The following is a 17,500-nucleotide window of genomic DNA, read 5'->3' as shown; positions in this document are numbered from 1 at the left end:
ACAATGGGTGGATTTGGGGAATCCGATTCTTTGCTGCCCCCTTTTTCCTGGGGCAGTTCTCAGAACCTGTTTTGGGGGAAAGACACCTCAGTTTCTACCTAACCTGGCTCACATCCTTTGGGTAGAATAGTTTCTTGATCTGGGCCAGTCTCCATACTTACCCTGTCCAACTCAGGGTCTTTTGAAACCCATTTTTCTTTGGAAGGGATCCCCTTGATTCTGAAAGAGAAGGTTTGTTTACCTGAGTCCTCCAGGGACTCATCTCTTTTAAAGGGGACGATCTCCACAAAGTGGGTTCTCCTTTAACATCTTCCACTCACCCTTTGTTCTTTGGGTTCTAACATTTTGGGGGTAGAAGAGTCACTTTCAGGCTGAGAGGTTTCTAAGGGTTCTGTCCGGGTGAGAAAGGAAGCTTCCTCCATGGCTTGGCATCTCCCCTTCACCCGGACCCCCTCCGCAGGAGCCTGTGGTTTGTTGGACATTTCCTCCCATTATTTCCCCCCTGGGGCATCATCACTGGGTGTTGGGGATTCTGGGAAGCAGGATTAGGTTGAGGGTTAGACTGAGCCCTCAGCATGCACGCCATGTCGGCGGTCAGTTGCTGGACCTGTCGCTCCAGCTGTGAAATCTTTTTTCGGGGTTGTGAGGAGATCTCGAGTCATACCTCTGCTTCTCCCGGAAAGGGTAAGTGTCCCTTCTCCCGGAGTAGCTCATGTACTGGAAATTTCACCCATAATTTTCCATCCTGAATCTCTGTTCTCCCGGGATTAGGGACCTGTTGTCCTGGAATGGGGAAGAGAGAGGAGGATTATTTTGGAAGTTCTGGTTCGGGGGATATCTGGGGAAAATGTTCAGATTGGGAGGTGGAGCAATACCTCTCTCTTGCGGAAGGTTTGGAGCGATGTTTCTCAGGGCAGTACTTACCTGATTGGTCCCCCTGATCCCCTGGGCTGGGGGTGTGTTTACATACCCCAGGATTGGCTTGGTACCCTGTACCTAGGGCTTACATAGGTGGGAACGTCAGAGGGGTCATTTTTCTGAGATTCTGCCTCACTAACCTTTGATTGGACTCAGTCTGAGGGTCTCCTCTGCCTTTCATTCTGTTTGTTGGCAGAAGATGTATTTTTAGGCCCCCCATCTCCAGATCCAATGGAGTGGTAGTGTGTACTTCTGCCACCTTCGCAGCAGCAGGGGTGTTAGATGGTTTGAGAGTTTTGGGGCGGGTTTGTATGCTCAGTAGGCTTCTGGACCTCCTAGATCCTGGTGGCCTGTTCAATCACCCAATCCAGGGTCCTGTGCTCATGAAAATCACACACTAACTGAGTCATTATGTATTTGGGGAGCATATGGAAATATGTAGTTATAAACTCCTACTTCTCGTGTTCACCCTCGGTGAAGTCTGAGCAAATGCCCGCTTTAACTCCTGCACAAACTCCCTAGATGCCTGATCCTCGCCACATTGCAAATTATAGGCAACCTTATGGGCCTCTTGTGTGTTCCAATGTTTGGAAAAATGTTTCAAAATGGCCACCTTATAGGTGGACCATTTAAAATGATTTTTCTCCTTCAGTCCCGAAAAGAAACTGGAGTACTCAGGAGAGAACGTCCATTTCACAAACTTCATACATTTTGCGTCATTTTTTATTTCAAATGAAGATATCATTTGTTCATACAATTCTAGATGTTCCCACACTGAATGCTTAGCATTTTTATGGTATGGGGTCATGAAGCTCTTTATGGCCTTCATCTGTCTAATTGGGTCTTTGACAAAACCCTTTCTTTGTTTCCCTGTCTTCCCTTTTCTCTGGACCTGAGTTAGTTCACCTTCTGACTCAGAGCTGCTTTTGGTACTCCATTCCTTATCTTCTTGGTGATCCCTATCTCTCTGAGACAGGGAATGCCTCCCAGAACCATTTGCTATTTTTTTCTTCATATTTTTTTAATTTCCTTTGCGCAGCGCCAAAAATCACCCTGTTCCCACTTAATTTCCACTTGCAATGCCAAAACAAATCAATTCTTACTCAATCTTAATTTTTCACCTGTACACCTCCCTGGAACTCAGTGGTCAGGTCCTTGTGGCACTGTAATAATGCAAAGATGACTTTCCCTCTACCTTAATGTAGTTGCAGCAAAATGAATAGACTGTCACAATGCACTTCTCATGAGTCAAAACTAGATAGCCAAATCCCGGCAGAGCCACCAATTTGTAACAATTTATTGAGAGGCCCCCCTCAACATGGGGAGTTCCTTCCCACCCCGATCAAGGTTTGACACAACAAACTGTTTAATGTCAGTTCTTTGTTCAGCCCTATTTCAGATTCATCTCATGCCCCTTGGGTCTCTCCACCTGTGCCACCAATAAGCCAAGAGCCAGGCCGGTGTAAGGAAAATGTATTTATATTTTTGGGAATTATAAGCAATGGAGATTGAGCTAAAATTACACACACCACCTTCTCTGTGGTTCACAATTAAACTTCTTTTTACATAAATAAATCACCGAAGTTGTTTGGGAAAACACAAATCACCATACTTTACTTTATACAGATTTCAATTCAAGGAATAATCAACAATGGTGAATGAACAAAATCAATTTACATCTGCAGTGCTGTGCAATTTCGATTTTTCTGAATGCTTTAAAAGGCCAGCAATTTGGCTTAATGTTTAAAGATGTTAAGGCAGGCGCTCTGTTACCAGTCTTTAGCTTCTGGTCACGTTTTCATGACTTCATCAATCTTCAACGAGGCTGAGTTTCTTTGTTCTTAAACAGCAGTTTGGCTTACAATGTTGCATACAGGAGGTTGCACTTTTGCAAGCATGTCTCCCCCCAACACCAGAACCTAAGCATCAATTAAATGCAGCACCCTTCCATTCAAAGGCCAGTTCTAAGGAGTGGGGACAGTTTAGAAGTTTGTGTATCAGACCGTCTGCACTTAAAAGCCTGTGATGGAGAAGTTGGACAGTGAAGTGGGGGTGATTTAGGAATTTGGGATTTTCATCCCCCTCCACTTAAAGCCCTGTGTTGGGCAAGTTGAATAGTAAAATGGGGATGATTTAGGAATTGTGGATGTGCAGCACCCTTCCACTTAAAGGCCTGTTTTGCGGAAGTTATCAGTTTTGGGATTTATATAGTTTAGGGACAAGGAAAAAAAAAGTCGGGGTCCACAGAACAAGTAGGATTACCTAATTAAGTTACAGGCTATAGTTTTCAGCATACACTGGGAATGAGCTTTTTTAATTTTGAATGTTTACAAAAAATCGACCAGAGTGTTTTGCTAAAATAGAATTAATTAAATTAATATTCAATCAAATAGGCAAAGGATCTACCTTGTTTTGCCTCTACCCCACCCACTATAAAGTGTAAGGATTTAAGCCAAGCAGATCCCCCCCACCTTTTGGTTTCAAATTGCTCAATTCGACTTACATTGAAAACCTCTGTTTAAAGTTCAGCTGCATTTCAGGACCCTCTTGGAGGATAGGGCAGGGGTCTGGTCACACCACTCACAAGGATGGTACCCAGCTCTTCACTATAGGGCCCAGTCAGCATTTAAACGTTGCCAGAAATGTACAGCTACTGACCTCTTCGAAGCTCCACCCAGATGACATTTCAGCAAATCTCCTGGCTTTTCCTTGCGGCTGTCAGTTGGTAATTTCTAGCAGCTCCTCTTTCTCTCATAGAGTACCCACTTTATATGCCAGTGATGACACCATCAAGATTTCAACAGTTACCCTTCTTTCGCCCCTCAAGACTAGCCTCTCTCTAAAGATTGGTTTAGGAGTCTAGAACACAAATATGGCAACATCCATTTGAAATTCCCCTTTTTATTAGTGTCAACTGTTTGGCAAAAAGTAGTTATGTGGGAAAACTGCATAATTTACTATTAACTGCCATAATGGGGGATTTAATAAAATAACTGGCGTTCAGTACCATGTTGCATGGGCGTGTGCCTATTTTCTGTTCTTTACACAAAAAGTAAAATAGATATGAACATGCACTTTACTCATCAAAAACCTAAATTGACCCTTAACCAGTTCTCCAACTGTTAAACTCAGGACTTTTTCAGAGCAGCCAGGAACACATTTTCGCTTGCCATTACAATTTCCTAAATCACAGGTAGATGAATTTTATTTGAATAAAATCACCTGGAAATTATCTTACAAATAACACATAAATGAATGCAGTACAACCTGTGGTTGCTGAGAATAATGTATCAGTTATGGTAATCCTTTTAAACTAATAGGAAATCTTCATGTGTATGCAGATTTGAGCTCTTCTGTCTGCAAGCCATTTGCCATTCTTGGCCAGCATGTCACCTGTTGTCTGAGGTGGACCACCATTTCAATCAGCAAACCTTCTATTTTCTTGTCTTTTCTTCAGAGTTCAGCTTCCCTTGATTGCACAGCTCCTCCCCACATTCCAGTCACACACTTGCCAGGCCATTTGCCATTCTGTTGTTTGAAGTTGGTGAGCTGCATGTCATAAATAGCTCAGACACACGAGCTTCAAAAGAATTCTCTTTCTTGACCAGAAAGCCAACAGGCCTGCAGTGGGACAGTCCTTTGTGAAGTCTGTCCAACAACAAGCAACAGGATCTGCCTCCGGCCTAAGTCAAATTTACATGTGACCCATGGAAACAAAGTGGCCTTTTCTTTTCAGTCGTTGCTAGTATTTTGCATGTGAAGCATAGTATGCAATACATCTTGTCAACACACACTAAGGGCTTCATCATGAGTCCGGCGGTATTCCGGCACAATCTCCCCTGAGCAGAAATATCATTAGCATCAGGTCATGTGGTGGTATTAGCGCTGCATCACAGCCTGGTGTGAACAAGCGCCCTACTCGAGCAGTAACGCTATAACCGCACAGCGGAAACTGCACTGAAATAAGGCTCACTGATTAAATATCTACACTAATAGTGCTACTGCCGGCATCCCCGGTGCTACTACCACTGGCGGAAATTGGGTTATCACCGGAATGGGAAGGATTGCTGCGGCAATCTTGAAAAACTCATTCCAACCAGCATCTCCCACTTCCTGCAGCCATGCGGACTTGACAGACAGCTAAAATGTCACAGAAAAGGACCTTAGGCAAGGTGCCAGAAATCGTTTGCAGAAACCAAAGTTCAGTGAAGGAGAACTGGTGGTCCTCACTGATGAGGTTGTGACCCACTGCAAGGAACTGTACAGCAGTAGGCAGAGAAAAACATCAGTCCAGCAGCAGCCGGAAGGTGATTGCCGTTTCCAGCGTACCCCGTGATGGGGAGGACTGCAGAAAGTGCTGGAAAGACCTCAGGGTCAGAGTGCGTGGACTCCTGTCTCAACACTGCCAGAAGTCCCTGTTGACTGGAGGTGGTACTGTAGAATCACTGGTCCTGACTGCCTGGCAGGAGAAATGCAGCGCAGTCATGGACATGGAGGGCATTGAGGCAGTCGGAGGTGTGGAGGGAGGTGCCAGTAGTCAGGAGGTGAGTCAACCCTTCCCCCAACACAAGTGCATGCACAAATATCAGCCTAGCACTAGATGCCCCAGTGGACAGGGACACATGTCAGCAGAGCCAGCAGCTGGACCACCAAGTCAGGGTGAAGTGACGGGGTGCCACATCAGCCACCCTCAACAGCAGCCATGTTATAGTGTGAAGGGGTGACAAGTGACCAATCCAAGACCCATGCACATCACACCCCTGCTGGTGCAACCTGTGCCAGTGGGAATGTGATGCCTGAGTAACCACAACAACGTGCAGCAGTCACACCAAAATGTTGCGGGCCCAGTTGGCCTTCCCCAAGTTGGTATGGTAGATGAGAAGTACATTGTCATGATGCCTACCCCCAGGGACCCAGACCAAGTCCAGCAACCCCGGAAGCAGGTATCAAGTTTCCCCAAGCAAGCCCAACAACCCCTGCTAGGAGCTATTTGGGTGCAGTACTGGCGCCTATGGCGCCAGGCTCATATGGAGAGTCAGTCCTGGCGCCAAAGGCGCCAGGCTCATAGATTAATACTTACCTGATGCAGACCATTCTTCAAACTTACCTGATGCAGACCATGCTGCAAGAGCTCCAAGCCAAAAGAGGCTTGGAAGGGACTATTTTACCTAGGGACTATTTTTTTACACGGGTGGGGCTGGGGAGGAATACTTACCTGGGACAACTTTGGAGGCTATTTAAACCACGCCCGAAGAGCTGCACACGCTTTGCGTTATTCTGCATCGAGCAGCGTAACGCTCACCGTGCCTGCTAGTCTGCATTCAGTCTTCTGCCACGCCCACCTCGAGTTTGGAGCTCCTAGAAAAAGGGAGAAAGAAGGAGAAAAGGTTAGAACAAGAGCAATACCTTTGATCCTTACCTTTGGTGAATTCCCGATCCATCGCGCCTTCGAGCTGGAAGAAAGAAGTTATTTTATGCGTGTCGCCTCACCTGCTGCAGCGCCGCGCTGAACTCACCGGCCTTCGCAGCATCTTCACATTCCACCGCATCCTCCTGCATGTTCCCGCCGCACTCCGGCACCTAAGGAGAAGACAAGAACAGCAAGGTGAGCCAAGGGAATACACAGAGGAATACCCCCGATAGACTTACCTGATTTTACCACCGGGGGCACTATTCCTCTTCACGGGTCGGCGCAGCTTCCACTGCATCCTAGCCGAACCCCGGATCCTAAGGGGAACAAAAGGACAGCAAGGTGAAACAAAGGGACTAACAAGGGGAACCCTCCTCACCACAAAAGACTTACCTGATATTACCGCCGGAGGCATTATTCCCCGAGACTTCATACTTTCTCTCAGCGCCTGAATAAGGGAGAAAGCAACAGATTACATATGGACATTATTTTATCAAACTGTGTCGGATAATACAAATCCTTACCAGAATATTACCGGTTGCCACGAGGAACTCTTCAGTAGGGTCATGCTGCAACCTGCAAGGAATCGGACAAGAGCGAAAGTCAGGCATTTGAACTCTTACGAACTACATACTTACGGTGTCTTGCTGGGAATATCGGAGTTAATATTGTTCTGGAACTCAACAATACCTTCGAGCCAGTGAAACAAATGGTTATCTACACGCCCCTGCGCTCAATGCAGGATGGAGAGCATATTTTTTCAAACCATCAGGTGAGACAATAAGAGGGGACATCAAAGGTGCTCAGTGGGGAGAACAGCAGGGTGGGCGGATTTACGCTCAACTTCACGGGTGGTTAATTCCCTTTCTCAATTTGCAGAAGAATATTCCTATGGGCCAAGCAAACGAAGCTAGGTGGGCCAATCCAGTCCGTCATCTCGGCCCTATGCGTCACATTGGAGACCGCAGCTGTCCAGTCCAGATCGACGCCTCTGTGGGAGCCAGGTGAGCGTAACAGAACGCAAAGCCTACCTACAAATTCCCAACTGGGCGTTATGGATACCTCAGAGACAGACCAATTGGCCCAATTACTAGGGGAACGGAGGGCTGAAGTGCATTCCGCCCGTCAAGTAACCAATGCCCTTAGGAGAGAACTGATTTTGTCAGAGGAGCGAACTGATGACCTTGCTAGGCAACTATTGCAAAGCCAGGCTGGACAAGCACTCCTACCTGGTTCTGGGGGAAATTCAGCTCCTGTGTTATCGAGTAACCCTGTGCAAATAAACCTACCAGGAAATATTCCATTAGCTCCACCCAAACGCTTTGCTGGAGATCCCAAAAGGTTTGCCGTGTTTATGAACCAATGCCGCTTGCACTTTTTATGCAGACCTGGAGCCTTCCCAAACGATCAAGCCAAGGTAGCCTTTGTATTGTCATATCTCAGCGGCAGTGCAACTGATTGGTCAATTCCACTAGTTACTCAGGATGACCCAATTCTTCGGGATTTTCAGGGCTTTCAAACGAGCATGGAAAGACTATTTGCCCGGCACTCCCAAGGACAGGCCCTGGATAACGAACTTTTGTCCCTACAACAGGGTAACCAGGACCTTCTATCTTACATCGCAACCTTTAATAGGTTGATAGTGGAAACTGGATGGCCTGAGGTAAAACGAATCATGTTATTTCATCGAGGGCTTCGAGGAAAACTCAAGGATGTCTTGGCTCAAGTCGTGAACCTACCTCAAGACTGCGCTGAATATATAGACTTAGTGGTCCAATTAGATCACAGACCTCAGAACAGAAAGGCTGATCAAGCCAAGTTTGAGAACAGGGTGTTGGTCAAAACCCACGCTAACCCCAAAGGAGCAGATGCTTCAGAACCCATGCAATTTGGAGGGGTTAAAGGACCCTTAACCCAGAAGGAAAGAGAAAGGAGACAGAAAATGCAATTGTGTCTATATTGTGGAAGCTCTGGGCATTTTCTACGGGATTGCCCTGTAAAACCACCCAAGAAGGTGGTAGGAGCTGCTGATAAAAGCCATATGGAGTCAGACTCGGGAAACGACCACGCCCGACAAGCGTAGAGGTCCGCTTGTGGAGCTTGAAGAAGGATACTCAGACCTCGCATTTCATCATACCAATAGTCCTCCTAGATTCAGGGCAGCCATCGCGTATGCACGCAGTAAGGGCATACATTGATAGCAGGCCATAGGAAACTATGTGGACTACAAATTGGCTTCCAGGATGAATCTGCCTCTCTGCCGAAAAACCACCTCAGATGTCATCACCACAGTCGATGGAACTGAAATTGCCTCTGGGCCTGTAACTCATTCCACCGCAGAGATGACATTATTGGCTCCGGATGGGCATCGAGAGAGTATTGTCTTTGATCTAATCAAGGCCCCACAGTTACAAATAATACTGGGATACCTTGGTTGGAAACACATAATCCTTGTATTGATTGGCAAGAAAAGAGAATAACCTTCCCGGATTGTGCGCAAACCTGTTACCCAAAGAAAAATCTGAGCGCAGGCCTGGCCACAGTAACCACAGCAGTCATACAACTACCTCCTGAATAACAAGATTTCCAGGATGTCTTCCAAAAAAAACAGGCAAACACCTTACCTCCTCACAGATCGTACGATTGCCAAATCGATCTCATACCCGGTGCACAACCCTCTTGTAGCAGGATCTTTGCCCTTACGGAACCTGAGAACCTTCACCTACGACAATACTTAGACCAGTACCTTGCCAATGGCTTTATTCGTCCATATAAGTCCCCTGCATCTTCAGCTTTGTTCTTCGTGCCCAAAAAGGAAGGTAACCTCAGAACATGCGTAGACTACTGCGCATTGAACCAGATAACTGTTAAGTACCGATACCCATTGCCTCTGATCCCTGAACTACTAGACCAAGTGAAGGACGCTTGCATATGCACTAAATTAGATCCCCGGGGGGCATACCATCTGGTACGTGTAAAAGAGGGCGACGAATGGAAGACTGCTTTCCGCACTAAGTATGGGTTATTCGAATACCAGGTGATGCCTTTCGGGTTGTGCAATGCATCTGCAGCCTTCCAATACTTCATGAACAATGTCCTTCGTGAACTCATTGACGTTTGTGTTGTCGTATATATCGATGATATTCTAGTATACTCCTCTTCAGAATCTGACCATGTGAAGCACGTCCGAGCATTCCTTGAGAAATTGTGCCAGCACAAACTATATGCAAAACTGGAAAAATGCGTTTTTCATGCCACAGAAGTTGAATTCCTTGGGTTTATCCTGACCCCAAAGGGTGTCCGAATGGACTCACGAAAGGTGGACGCAATCCTTAAGTGGCCATCACCAAGTTTAATTAAAGGAGTACAAAGTATGCTCGGCTTTGCCAATTTCTACCGCAGATTCATCCCGGATTTTTCACATGTTGTACATCCCATCACAGCACTCTTGCGAAAAAATAAACGCTTTATGTGGACTGAAGAAGCTGAAAATGCCTTCCAAGAGCTGAAAGCGAAATTCACGTCTGCACCTGTATTAAAGCACCCGAGCCCTGAACTTCCATACATAGTGGAAACTGATGCATCCAGTGTAGCCATGGGAGCTGTCCTGTCTCAAAAGGACCCTGAAACTGGCCAGCTTCACCCAGTAGCATTTTGGTCCAGAAAGTTCTCGGCACCCGAGTTAAACTATGCAGTTACCGATAAGGAGTTATTAGCCATTAAATCCGCCTTCAAGGCTTGGCGGCACTATCTTCTCGGTACCAGGCATACCATTACTGTGATCACCGATCACCGGAACTTACAGTATTTAAAGACAGCCAAGGCCCAATCGTCACGTCGACTCTGATGGGCATTGTTCTTTGCCGAGTTCGATTTCGCGATAACCTATCGGCCAGGTTTTAAGAATGGTTAAGCAGACGCCTTATCCCGAATAGGGATGGGAGAGGCAGAAGTGAACCCAGAACCAGTACCTATAATTCCCGAACAAAGGATTCTTGGCATGACTACTCTACAGACACTAGAAGACATTCAGGTAAAGATCCAGCAACTCTTTGATCCTACAGCCTTGCAGGACTGGGTAAAGAAAGGCCCGGACTACTCTGTCACCAAAGATTTGCCTTATTACCAAGGGCAGCTATTTCTGCCACACAAGGGACTACAAGAGCTAGTCATTTCCCGTTATCATGATACCCTAATGGAGGGGCACCCAGGCATTGCAAAAACTGAAGCTAAAATTAAAAGACAATTCTGGTGGCCCACCTGGCGAAAGGATATTAAATCATTTGTGATGTCTTGTGGCATTTGCGCCCAAAACAAAAGTCAAAAGAAAAAACCAGCTGGACTCTTACAACCTTTAGACATTCCGCCTACACCATGGCACACCTTATCGTTAGACTTTATTACTGATCTACCCCCATGCAATGGATTTAACACCATTCTAGATATTGTGGATCTTTTTTCCAAGATGGCCCACTTTATTGCTTTAAAGGGATTACCTTCTGCTTCAATCCTGGCCAAGGAGTTCCTCGAAAACATTGTTGGCATACACGGATTTCTGTCCGTATTGGTCTCTGACCGGGGCAGTCAATTCATTTCACATTTTTGGAAAAAATGCTGTCAATTGGTGCAAATCGATGTGAGGTTATCGACCAGTCACCACCCCCAGACCGATGGTCAAATGGAGAGGACCAACCAGACTCTCGAACAATACCTGCGTTGTATGTTACATCAGACGGAGAGAAATTGGAAAGACATTCTTTGGATCGCCGAATATGCATACAATAATTCAGTACACTCTGGAACTGGACAAAGCCCCTTTTATACCTTATATGGGCCCCATCCTCGAACCTCAGACCTTGACTCACCCCAACACTTAGAAATGCCCGCAGTGGACCATCTGGACGCTACGATTACACAAGCCTTTAAGGAAGCAACTACACATTTCAAACAGGCGAAAGAAAAATACTCGGAAGATACTGATCGGCATAGAAATAATTCTCCACAATACCAAATAGGGGACCAAGTATGGTTAACCACAAAACATATACCTCTAAAGGGAACACAGACCTTTAACCCCAGATATTTGGGACCATACTCTATTAAGGCCATTATCAACCCGGTGGCTGCCAAGTTGGACTTGCCTGCTAACATGCAAATTCATCCCGTCTTTCATGTGTCACTTTTGAAGCCAGTACAACCAGGGACAAGACTAACCAAGTCACCAGACCCCATCCTTGTAGACGGAGAACCCGAATTTGAAGTTCAGAACATCCTGGACTCCAAGATGATAAAGTAAAAACTTTTTTATTTAATCGACTGGAAAGGTTACGGACCACAGGAAAGGTCATGGGAACCTTCTGACCATGTTCATGCACCCCAATTGGTGAAAAAATTCCACCGAAATTTCCTAGACAAATCGAAACCACAGGGAAGAACGACTTTAGAAGGGGCCTTGGGGGGGGGAGTGCTGTCATGATGCCTACCCCCAGGGACCCAGACCAAGTCCAGCAACCCCGGAAGCAGGCATCAAGTTACCCCAAGCAAGCCCAACAACCCCTGCTAAGGGCTATTTGGGTGCAGTCCTGGGGCCTATGGCGCCAGGCTCATATGGAGAGTCAGTCCTGGAGCCATAGGTGCCAGGCTCATAGATTAATACTTACCTGATGCAGACCATGCTGCAAACTTACCTGATGCAGACCATGCTGCAAGAGCTCTAAGCCAAAAGAGGCTTGGAAGGGACTATTTTACCTAGGGACTATTTTTTTTACTCGGGTGGGGCTGGGGAGGAATACTTACCTGGGACTACTTTGGAGGCTATTTAAACCACGCTCGAAGAGCAGCACACGCTTCGCGTTATTCTGCATCCAGCAGCGTAACGCTCACCGTGCCTGCAAGTCTGCATCCAGTCTTCTGCCACGCCCGCCTCGAGTTTGGAGCTCCTAGAAAAAGGGAGAAAGAAGGAGAAAAGGTTAGAACAAGAGCAATACCTTTGATCCTTACCTGAATTCCCGATCCATCGCGCCTTCGAGCTGGAAGAAAGAAGTTATTTTATGCGCGTCGCCTCACCTGCTGCAGCGCCGCGCTAAACTCACCGGCCTTCGCAGCATCTTCACATTCCACTGCATCCTCCTGCATGTTCCCGCCGCACTCCGGCATCTAAGGAGAAGACAAGAACAGCAAGGTGAGCCAAGGGAATACACAGAGGAATACCCCCCATAGACTTGCCTGATTTTACCACCGGGGGTACTATTCCTCTTCACAGGTCAGCGCAACTTCCACTGCATCCTAGCCGAACACCGGATCCTAAGGGGAAACAAAAGGACAGCAAGGTGAAACAAAGGGACTAACAAGGGGAACCCTCCTCACCACAAAAGACTTACCTGATTTTACCGCCGGAGGCATTATTCCCCGAGACTTTCTCTCAGCGCCTGAATAAGGGAGAAAGCAACAGATTACATATGGACATTATTTTATCGAACTGTGTTGGATAATACAAATCCTTACCAGAATATTACCGGTTGCCACTAAGAACTCTTCAGTAGGGTCAAGCTGCAACCTGCAAGGAATCGGACAAGAGTGAAAGTCAGGCATTTGTACTCTTACGAACTACATACTTACGGCGTCTTGCCGGGAATATCGGAGTCAATATTGTTCTGGAACTCACCAATTCCTTCGAGCCAGTGAAGCAACTGGTTATCTACGTGCCCCTGCGCTCAATGCAGGATGGAGAGCTCATTTTTTCAAACCATCAGGTGAAACAATAAGAGGGGACATTGTGTGTGGGAAGACAATATGGGATGTGGAGCGCAGATAAGCTTAAAGGTGCAGTCAGTGTTCCATACCCTGCAACTTCTGAGACACAGTCTGCCAATCATTGTGAATGAGGATAAAGCAGTGGTTGTTGGGACACATGTTAACTCGCGATTGGACTATGGCAACGCGTTGTTGTCAGGTATACCAGCATTGCAGTTGTGAAGATTGCAAGTGGCCCAAAATGCGGCAGTCAGGTTAGTATGCAGGGTAACAAAATCTGCCCCCATCTCTAACTTAAGAAGATCCTTACACTTTCTGGCAGTGAAAGAGTGAATAGAGTTTAAAAATCTTGCCTGGTCTTTAAATGTGTGAAAAAAGTAGCACTACGGTATTTATCAGATAAAATTAAGAGCTATACTCCAGGACAGCAGCTACGCTGAGGTGAGAAGAACCTGCTTCAGGTATAAGTATGTGAGCAAAGGGGAACATAGATTTGGGGTCTATGGACCTAGACTATGGAACAAGCTCCCTGGAGCTACTCGAGAGATTAGAACACTCACGGCATTCAGTAAGGCCTTGAAGACTCATCTGTTTTGTTAGGGATTGTACAGTTGAGGCAGTGGTATTTGCAATAAGTTATCAAATTGGATTGGATAAACCACATTTAGATAGAATTGTGAACATCAGCCTGCACCGGACCCAGAAAGAATTGTGAATGATAGCAAGTACCACATTTAGATAGAATTGTGAACATTAGCGTGTGTCACATCTAGATAGCATTATGAATGTTAGCAAGTTCCACACTTACAAAGAATTGTGAATGTTAGCAAGTACCACATTTACATAGAATTTCGAACATAAGCCTGCGTCGCATTTAGATAGGATTATGAATGTTGGCAAGTGCCACACCTACATAGAATTGTGAATGTTAGCAAGTGCTACACTTAGATAGAATTATGAACATCAGCCTGCGTCACATCTAGACAGGATTGTGAATGTCAGCCAGTGCCAGATCTAGATAGAATAGCGAATATTAGCCATTGCCACATCAAGACTGCATTGGGAATATTACCAATGCCACATTTAGATAGAATTGTGAATGCTAGATTGCTTTGCATCTATACAGGATTTCGAAGGTGGGCCAGTGCCACATTTGCATATAGTTGTGAATATTGGCGTGCGTCCTTTATAGACTGGATTGTGAATATTAGCCAGTGCAGGATCCAGATAGAAATGCAGAAATATTCATGCGCCACATCTAGAAAGAACGTGGAACTTTAACACATATTACTTCTAGATAGCGAGGCCAATAACCAACCCATTAACAATTTCACCCCTCTGCATACACCTCTCAAACTCTGACCAAAAACAACCACAACCCTAAAGCACAACAAACCGCACAAACTTCACTACACCGCAACAACAAAACAAACCACACATAGCTTCACACAACAGCACACAACGGCTACCGACTGGACACACCCCCAAGCTCAGCGAACGGTGTTAACTGAACTAAAGCTGCCAATAGCACATCACTGCTCTCTTGCACTTATCCCGCTCGTTCCCACTAACTCAACCCCCACCCCCTTTCCTTTACAGATCCGCCAGAGCACCAGGAGACCATTCCAGTTGTAATGGTGCATGGAACAAATATCCTTTAACATTAACATTAACAATGATAGCTCAATGTTAACGGTTCCTTCCGTGCCCAAACACGATTAAGTTTGTCCCGTGTGCGGTTATAAATTATTCTGAAAAAAATGTGGCATTCACGCATCAGCAGAGGCATCAAAGGAGGACGTGGGGGCAGACCCATCTGGAAATGGCGCCTTCAGGCCTTCAAAGGCAGCAACCACCGCCACCCTGCAAAAGCATGCACAGGCTATGTCTAGGCGCATGGACCATCGCGAACACCTCTGCCCAGCAAGGCCAAGTCTGCAGGTGGCACCGGAGGCCCTATGGCAACACCAAAGGCCACCAATAGCACCTCCAAGCCCACTGCACCCACTCCCACAGATGCAGTTTCCCACACAGAGGCCACACCTCCTGGCAGGGCTACTGTTGAGTCACAGGGGGACATCAGCTCAGTGTCACAGCACGTAGAAGGCCCACAAACCCCAGAGAGTGCTCACTGCCACGAGCATGCCCAGAAACCTGAGCCAGATGCGGACATCCCATCCTATGGCTCACGGTACTACAGCCCAGAACCACTGCACATCCCCCCTCCCATTCAGCACACACCACCCAGCAACACCATCCCTCAGGGGCCCTGCCCCCCTGACTCTGTATTGGTAGAGAATCAGGGAGATGACTGAAGGGATCTCGGCCCTTGCAGAGGCCATCCATCAAAGCAGAGAGGTCACACTGCAGCACATCTGGGGGTCAGGGTCAATAACCTCAAGTTCCATGACACCCACTGAGGGGTCACAGCAGAGCTGATCCAGACATCGGTCCCAGGGCCAATTGTGTCCCAGATCACCAGTGTCTGGCATGGGGGGAAGAGGCCACGGAAATAACTTTGTGACCCATTTTGCCCTGAGTGGCCATGCTGGGAAGTTGGTAGTGGGAGGGTGAGGGGGGATAGTGTGATGGGGAGTTGGTGGTGGGAGGGGGTGTAGTGTGCTGGGGAGTTTGGTGGTGGAAGGGGAGGGGGATAGTGTGCTGGTGAGTTGGTGGTGGGAGGAGGAATAGTGTGCTGGGAGTTGGTGGTGGGAAGGGGGGATAGTGTGCTGGGAGTTGGTAGTGGGTGGGTGAGGGGGTAAGTGTGCTTGGGAGTTGGTGGTGGGAGGGGGAAGGGTGATAGTGTGCTGGGAGTTGGTGGTGGGAGGGAGAGGACCGATAGTGTGCTGGGGAATTGGTGGTTGGAGTGGGAGGGGTGATAGTGTGCTGGGGAGTTGGTGGTGGGAGGGGGCATGGAGATAGTGCACATAGTTCCATTAAATCTGTTGAACTGCATCAATGCACAGACATTCCTGATTGTGTCATTATATTGATTTACAATAGTGAGTATCACACAGTGGTGCATGGCTTGTCCATGTGAATGGGTCAAAAGAACTTGTCTATCAGTCCCTGGCAAACCAGTCTGCCATCCCTTAATTCGTCTCTGATGATGCGTGCTCAGCCCCTGCCTCAGGCACTGCATCCTTATCCTTAGGGGGTGGTATGAACATGTCAGGGGGTAGCAGTACATCTCTCTAAATGCAGATATTGTGCAGCATAGCACACACAAGCACAATTCTATCAACTTTCTCAGGAGCGTACATCTGGGCTCCGCCAGTACGATCAAGGCCAAAGAAACGTGCCTTCAGGAGGCCGAAGGTATACTCCTTGCACACACACAGGTTCTGCTGTGAGCGTGGTTGTAGGCAAAATTGTGCAGTTCTTGTGGATCACGCACAGGGGTCATTGGCCAGGGGAGTTTTGGGTATCCAGAGTCACCTGCATGGGGAGAGGCACAGCCATTAGTCACTGTGTAATGTGTGGGGGTGGACCTACACAGTATCAGGGCAATGGACATCATGTACATGCATATGGGACTACATTCCATGGCATGTGTTTGTATAATTCTTTCCATGCCGTGTCACTCGTATCCTGCATTGTTTTTTCTTTACATGCACCCGTGTACCCTTGCAGCAGATGTTTCGTGATGTGTCTGTTGGTGACATGTGAAGCTGACATGGTGGCTGTCTTGTGTCAGTGTATTGCTCTTGTGCATGTGGCATGTTTGGGTTTCCTTAGGCTTCTGGGTCAGCGGGTCAGCATTGCAGGCCGGATGTTCATGGGTGCATATCAGTGGTACTAGCAGGATTGATGTTGTATGATGCGATGTGGCACATTGTTTGATATTGCTTTGGATTATGCATGTTGCACTGTGGAACCTATTGTCATGTGTATGTTTGGAATAGCTACTGTATGTGTTCATCAGCTTATTTGTCCAGGTATGTCTGATATGTGCATGCTCCCTGGGCAGTACTGTAACTTTGGTGCAGTAGGTGGCCAGGTACTACTTTTTCATTTGCTTGTCATGCCATGCTTTGTATATTTATTCCCCGCCCCCATTTGGTCATGTGCTTCGCAGCACATGCGTGCAGACAGTTTTACTCACCCACTATCCACGTCTGTTTTCTTCTGTGCCTCTCCATGTATCCAGGCAGTGTGCTGTTCCGTAGGACCATGGAATCATGGGTGGAACTACGGTAACAGGCAGGTTGGGGTCGGAGGTCACCTGCACATTAAAGGATTGGCAGTGCTTACGGTTACGGTACACTGCTTTTTATGCTTGGGGGGCCACCAACGCAACATGGGTGCAGTCCTGAGCTGTGATCACATTTGGCATTTGGGCAAAGGCATAGAACTGTGCCTTCATGACGTTGACCTGGGCTGGGTTAGTGGGCAGGGAAATGTGGTGTTACACATGCT

This window comes from Ambystoma mexicanum, chromosome 3p (genome assembly GCF_040938575.1).
Source record: "Ambystoma mexicanum isolate Mex_15411 chromosome 3p, UKY_AmexF1_1, whole genome shotgun sequence".
Classification (NCBI taxonomy): Eukaryota; Metazoa; Chordata; class Amphibia; order Caudata; family Ambystomatidae; genus Ambystoma; species Ambystoma mexicanum.
The sequence above is the reverse complement of the archived record's forward strand: the minus strand, read 5'-3'. Positions refer to the sequence as shown.